Below are 8,280 nucleotides of genomic sequence, written 5' to 3'. Positions count from 1 at the left end.
AATACGTATATTCAGGGTTCATACCCTCAGCTCCAAGATTAGAAAAGTTACTTACCTTGAACAAGTCGAATCCAATGTCGAGTAAGCTAAACAATGCTCCATAAATTTCATTCTATGCGTAACAACTTCCGAACGTTGTAGGAATTTATAGGAATTTCATCCAACTGCCCTCAGCCTCACTCAGTCAACCCAAATTATAGGAATCTATTCCATATCAAAATACTAATTTTTCCACAAAATCAAAAATTACACTCAAAAATAGCCCGTGGAGCCCACATCTCGGAACCCGACAAAAGTTACAAAATTTGAACGCCCATCCAATCACGAGTCCAACCATATAAATTTTACCAAATTCCGACATCAACTCGACCCTCAAATTTTCAAATAAAGTTATTGAAGTTTTTTACCATTTTCAACCCAATCTTTACCCATTTGAACTCAACAATCTTTTCATAAACCTTATTGATATGTATAAATAATACTACACCCAAGAATCATACTCTTAATCACCTATCTTTACCCAAACTCGAAATTGAAGACTAGGGGTTAGAACCTTACCTCTTGGGTGAAGATCTTGTGGTATTTCCTTGTTGGATTTCAAAGCTTGAACACGATCTTGATGAACAAAGCACTTGAGCTTCTTCCTCTCTCTAGAACACTCTCTTTTCTCTCTAAAAATGTCCGACTTTTGCTCCAAAATGAGTCCCAAAGCCTATTTATCAAAATAGGGTCGGGGTTATGAAAATAGAAAATTTAACCCTACGAAAGCAGGTCTGCGGTTCGCAAAATGGTCGCAAAAATCGGTGCCCAGAACTAGGCTGTTCTGGTCCATTCTGCGACCAGTTTGCGATCGCATAACCACTTCTGCGATCGCATAATGGTCGCAGAATTGCCGCAGAATCTCATTTTTTCCAGCCTTTGGTAATTTGGGCATAACCTCTTGTAGGAATGTTCAAATGACGAACAGTTTGAAGTATTAGAAATTAGACTAAATGATATTTCATTTGATAGGTAATACACTATATAATACTTCGTATCATGAGAGTTATGCTAATTTGAAGTTAGGTCTTCTGCGAACTCACTGGAAATTTTAGTCTATTATGAAATTTTCAACTTCTACATTCGATGCCAAAACATATCGAATCAAGTACGATTGACCTCAAATTTCGCACACAAGTCATAAATGATAAACAGACCTATTCAAATTTCCGGAATCGGATTCCGACCTCGATATCAAAAAGTCAACCCCCCGGTCAAACTTTTCAAAAATTCAACTTTCGCCATTTCAAGCTTAATTCTACTATGGACCTCCAAATAATTTTTCGGACACAATCCTAAGTCCAAGATAACCATACAGGGCTATTGGAATCATCAGAATTCAATTCTGAGGTCGTTTACACATAAGTGAATATTCGTTCAACTTTTCCAATTTAAGTTTTCAATTATGCGACTAAGTATCTCATTTTTCTCCGAAATCCTTCTGGACCCGAACCAACTAACCCAATAAGTCATAAATTAATTGTAAGGCATAAATTGACCAGTAAATAGGGGAACAGGGCTGTGATACTCAAAACGACCGGTCGGGACGTTACATTCTCCCCCACATAAAAATATGTTCGTCCTCGAACGTGCCAAGAGTTGGTCTTTAACCTTCAAATCTCTATTCCACCTTACCACACACATACCCGGGGGTGATATCATGTCACCCTATTCTATATAGGCCCGACCACACAACATAACTGAAAATTATTAATTTAACCTTAGCCCAAAAACCATGGAGCCAAATTGCTAACATCCAGAATTCTTTTCAAGACCCGAATCTCACATCTACACACTGTATAAGCCTGAACAAGCTGTATCCAGCCATAACCATAATCCTAGATATAATCACATAACATACTATACAACTCGCATACTCGTAGCACCATTTCTGATCACAATAACTACTCAAAACCAACCAAGTACTAGTATAAAACCCCGCATTCATTAGAACCTCATTTTGAAACCTTCGTACACTGCTAATGATGAAATAAACAATCAAAAACTCATAACCACTCATTAGATCAACTAGCCATGGATCTCTCTCTCTCTCCCCAACCAGAACCATAATCCTCTCCTAAGCCGACTTTTAATATTGTCCTCCCGAATATACCATAATCAAGTCTGATAGTACCCATTCTAGGTCCAATGACCTTATATTATTAAACACAACTATTCCATATACACGCCATATCAATATAACTTAAGCCACAACTGCGCAATCTGTGCACCCAAATATGGGAGATGTCTCAAGGAAGAGAACCGTATTGCAAGTTCAACAAGCACCACCACAACCGCAATGTTACAACCAACTCCTCAAATTTTGTGAAGAGGATAACCGTAGGTGCATGTGTACAATTGTAGAGGAAGGAAATTAATAGATTAGATAAATTATTATTGAAATAGAATTCCCACACACGACACGCCTGTCATGGTCACAGGCCTCCAGTCCCACCATATCATACAGGAGAAATTAAACAATTACACTTGTATATGATACTGAAATAAGATTCTCATGCTCCTAGACTGGTAGATATAGCACGCCATAGTGTAAGCACGTGCAAAGTCTGCTATCACACTTCAAATCCGAATATTTTTTAAAGGTAGAATTAGTAACTATCCCGTTTATTTAGGGAATCATCTTCTTTGTAACCTCAAGTATAGCCCAGATAGTTCTCAACAAAGGTACGAAAATGGGAAACGTTATAACTTAATGCTTAACAGTAAACTCTAGGCATATAATAACCTAAGCATTCTTCCGAGTATGAACACTTGCCCTAATGACCGCACATAGGATCAAACCTCACATATATGCGCACTCATAGCGCATAGCTATCACAGATAATTAATGCAACTAGTGCCTCCACCGAGTTTTAAATAAAATAGTCACCTCAAATAGGTCGCAACCCCGAAACAATATACTTCTGAGAACTCCCAGTCTCCAAATTTATCGAACACATGAATCACCGTAACTGATCCCAATTCCAGCACTTAAATGACTAACACATCTTCCATTCACGATAATCCCATGAGGAATACTTTCATAATTCTTCCGTGCCACATAGCAATAATTTGAATATTAGTAGTCTATCAACCAGGTGAGTACTGCAGTAACGATGAATATCCGTAAGTCAAAACACAACGCGCCTTCTAAAATGCATACCCTTATCAGGAATTATAGAGCAGTTATAAATTTCATCGAAATATTTGAAACTGACCATGCTGTCCAACATTCGTTACCTTCTCTTCAAGACTGAACTGTCACCTTGTACATGTAAATCCTAATCCCGCACAACATACCAAATCTATTATGCCATCATGTGACAAGCACAAGAATTCCATTATCAACTCTGAGTCACCAGCAAATTACATATCTGGTTAGTTATAAACCTTCCTCTTGCTTCCTTCCAGGTGGAAATCACAATACGCAACACGTTTCCCACACCAATAGAAAATATCCGATTTAAACCATGGTAGAAACCATCAAGAACACTTTGAAATCCATCTGCACATAACCAAGCTATTAGAACTAAATTCCTCTAACTCGACCAAACCACGTAGGTCATCAAACCCAAAAATATTGCCACCAAAATATCTGTAGAGTCTCACCACATCATAATTACCCGTATAAATACCACAACCGAAACACCCACTCTGAAAAGACCACATGTGAACTTAAAATTATTCTTTTACCTTTCTTATACTGGAATATAGAATCCATAGTCATATAGAATTACCGTGAGTCCCAACACCATCAAACACAAATCTCAGATTCTATCCATACACAAGTCCGGAAAATTTTTCAATTGCTATATATAAATCTTGGACCCATTAGAACCTTCTAAAGAGTCACCCACTCGGCTCAAAATTGAATTGTACCTCCCAAACGAGCCAAAAGACACACGCCCCATTAGCACAACAACACTCAAAGAAATAACCATGCCTTAACACCACTGGCCAAATTCATATTCCATGCGCACTACATTCTTCGCAATTTACAACTTAATCATTCCATGATTTTTCATATTTTCGTAAGTGCATTATATCCCATATTCAAGAAATTTCCTTACCCGAGTCATCCTCGATCTCATCCTCTACAGTAATAACTGCTCCACAAGTATTTCTCGGACCAAAACTAAATTTAACCTATAACCATGAAATCGAATTATCAATAGTAGGCTCCCCCACTTGGCTCAAAGCCATATATCAAGACATTCCATAATTCACAATACCCATATTCAATTACTGTCATAACACCGTAGTGAGATTTAACTAAATTCTTCCCAAGCTCCTGCATCACAACCTATATGGTACCTCAAATCGTCTACTAAGCTCGCTTTCATTCTCGTGACGGTCAGGTCAACTTTCTTGACCAATTCAAATTCAAATCCCAATACATCTGCCCTATTGGTAGAAAAGAGGATTCTCCACACACCATTATAAAGATCACACCTATGTAGTTTATTCCGCAGGTGATAACCTGCATGTTTAGGCTCAAATTCGTATCTTTCTATACCCTTTTTACTGCCACAACTCCTACGTAATCACTTAACCTTCATGAGTTTGAACTCATCAACAAGACACAAAAATTTAATTTGTTCCATAATTACACCACGTAAAAGATCCTTCAACACATTCATAACTCGAGACTCTGTGTCAAATCGAGATAGAAGTCAAATACCCAATAGTCCCTTTTACATCTCAAGCAAGCATTTGTTTTCACTTTCAAACCATCTGAATACATCCCGCAGTCACAATATAATCATCATATGGTCATCCAGCCATTCATCTAGCCATAAATTCCACTCATAGGGACACTACCGGACATATGAGTCCAATTGTATAAGTTCACACAACTGAAACTACCGAGCCTAAGCTGCGGTCTAATCCTGGCCTCAAATCCTCCAGACTGTCCCATCAGCAAAATACAGACTACACATTTCGAACCTCGTTCATGGAATAACAAGCCGGCGATGCACAGCTGATACTGAGCGCTCACACGCACACACGAATGCGTGGAAGGAATTCTAAGAGTTATGTCTCAAGCCGAATCAATTTCACACGATAAGGAAAGAAAGATGGGAAATTATCCTAAATGCCTTGTAGCCTCTCGAAGATAAGTATGGACGTCATCATACCGATCTGCAAGACTCTACTAGACACTTGCTCATGATTTGTAGAACCTATGAACCTAGAGTTTTGATACCAACTTGTCACTACCCAAAATCTACCTAGTCGTGATGACACCTAACCCAACCTGTCAAGTAAGCTAATTAAAAACTTTTCAATTTCAATAATATAGAACTGACTCTAATACACGCCCCAAGGATGGGTAGTACAACTCATGAGCTTCTAAGATTAGAATTTACAAAGCTGGTATGAAATAAAAATATATCATCTGTTTGAAATATACATAAATAGATTAAAATTCTAAAGATACCATGAATAAGAGGCAACAATGAATGGAATGCAGGTATATCTTCAGATCCATCTCCCGCCATGTACAACAACATCAACATAAAAAAACAACATCTACACGCAAGGTGCAGAAGTGTAGTATGAGTACAACCGACCCCATATACTCAATAAGTAACAAATCCAACCTTAGGTCGAAAGTAGTGACGAGCTAACACAAAGGTCGAGTCCACACTAACATCTAGAAAAAAATCTCATAAAAATAAAATTGAGGCAACACAAAGAATAACTCAATAATAAATGCTCAGTTCGTTCACAGTTCCGGAAAAATAAACATTTTCTTTTCAAGTATAATAGTAAAACTCAATTCTTTTCACTGAAATCACCAAAATATGAGTAAGTCTGAAAACTGTGATTTTTCCCAAAAATCCTTTCAACAATAAGTAAGATGTTTCATTTCCTTTCCAGATAGCCAGTGGAAAATGCATCACTATGCCAATATGTGTGATAAGTCATGAATGACTTGATACCGTACAACATGAGAAAAATGCATCTCTATGCCTATATGTCAAATGTGCATGTCAATGCGATGCAACTCAGTGATAAAACCATATGCATACTCTCAAAGGATCATTTCACTCAGTCCTCCAGTCACTCAGTCCTCCCAATCACTTACTCATCACAGTCACTCAGTCCTCCCAGTCACTCAGTCCTCCCAATCACTCGACTCTCGCACTTAATAGATACCTGCACTCACTGGGGGTTTGTACTGACTCCGGAGGGTCTTCTTCAACCCAAGTGCTATAATCTGCACGGATAGATCACGTGTTACACGGACAACTCACGTGCTATAGTATCAATACCTGTATCCGCACGGACAACTCACGTGCTATAGTAAAGCCAATATGGCATGCTACGACGTGTAACCCGATCCCATAATTATCCTCACAATCAGGCCCTCAGCCTCACTCAGTCATCAATCTCTCCAGTCTCTCGGGCTCACAATGCCATGAAAATAGCCCGAAAATGATGATATGATGTACCAATAAATAACAACAGAGACTGAGATATGATATGCAATGAAATAAATATGACTGAGTATGAATTTTCAATTTAAAACAAATAATTTATAGTAATATGACCTCTGTGGGTCCCAATAATACTGGCACATGGTCTCAACATAATTTTTAATATGATTCTCAACTCAATTTCTTTAACACATAAAACTGCATGGAAAATGCCAAGATTATTTGACTACAAAATTTCACGAAAAAATTACATCACAATTTCTATGGTGCACGCACAAACGCCCGTCACTTAGCATGTGCGTCACCTCCAAGCAATTCACATTATACGTATATTCAGGGTTCATACCCTCAACTCCAAGATTAGAAGAGTTACTTAACTCGAACAAGCTAAATTCAATGTCGAGCAAGCTAAACAATGCTCCAGAAATTCCATTATGCGCGTAACAACTTCGGAATGGCTCGAATCTAGTCACAATTAATTTGATTCAGTCAACCCAAATTATAGGAATTTATTCCATATCAAAATACTAATTTTTCCACAAAATCTGAAATTACAGTCAATAATCGTCCGTGGGACCCACATCTCAGAACCCGACAAAATTTACAAAATCTGAACGCCCATCCAACCACGAGTCCAACCATATAAATTTTACCAAATTCCGACATCAACTCGACCCTCAAATCTTCAATTAAAATCATTGAAAATATTTACCATTTTCAACCCAATCTTTACCCATTTGAACTCAACAATCTTTCCATAAACCTTATTGATATGTATAAATAATACTATTACACCCAAGAATCATACTCTTAATCACCCATCTTTATCCAAACTCGAAATTAAAGACTAGGGGTTAGAACCTTACCTCTTGGGTGAAGATCTTGTGATATTTTCTTGTTGGATTTCAAAGCTTGAACAAGATCTTGATGAACAAAGCACTTGAGCTTCTTCCTCTCTCTAGAACACTCTCACTTCTCTCTAAAAATGTCCGATTTTTGCTCCAAAATGAGTCCCAAAGCCTATTTATCAAAATGGGATTAGGCTATGAAAATAGAAAATTTAACCCTCCGAAAGCAGGTCTGCGGTCGCATAATGGACCGCAGAATGGGTATGCGGGTCGTAAAATGGTCGCAAGAATCGGTGCCCAGAACTGGAGTGTTCTGGTACATTCTGCGACCAGTTTGCGGTCGCATAACCACTTCTGTGATCGCATAATGGTCGCAGAATCTCATTTTTTCTAGCCTTTGATAATTTGGTCATAACTTCTTATAGGAATGTCCAAATGATGAACGGTTTGAAGAGTTAGAAACTAGTCTCAAAGATATTTCATTTGATAGGTAATAAACCATATAACACTTCGTATCATGAGAGTTATGTTCATTTGAAGTCAGGTCTTATGCGAACTCACTTGAAAGTTTAGTCTATTATGAAATTTCCAACTTCTACATTCGATGCCGAAACCTATCGAATCCAGTCCGATTGACCTCAAATTTTGCACACAAGTCATAAATAACATAACACACCTATTCAAATTTCCGAAATCGGATTCCAACCCCGATATCAAAAAGTCACCCCCCCGGTCAAACTTTTCAAAAATTCAACTTTCGCCATTTCAAGCCTAATTCTACTACGGACCTCCAAATAATTTTTCGGACACGCTTCTATGTCCAAAATAACCATACGGGGCTATTGGAATTATCAGAATTCAATTCCAAGGTCGTTTACACATAAGTGAACATCCAGTCAACTTTTCTAACTTAAGTTTTCAATTATGAGATTAAGTGTGTCATTTCACTC

Source organism: Nicotiana tabacum, chromosome 12 (assembly GCF_000715075.1).
Source record: "Nicotiana tabacum cultivar K326 chromosome 12, ASM71507v2, whole genome shotgun sequence".
Taxonomy (NCBI): Eukaryota; Viridiplantae; Streptophyta; class Magnoliopsida; order Solanales; family Solanaceae; genus Nicotiana; species Nicotiana tabacum.
This window is presented reverse-complemented; position numbering follows the sequence as displayed.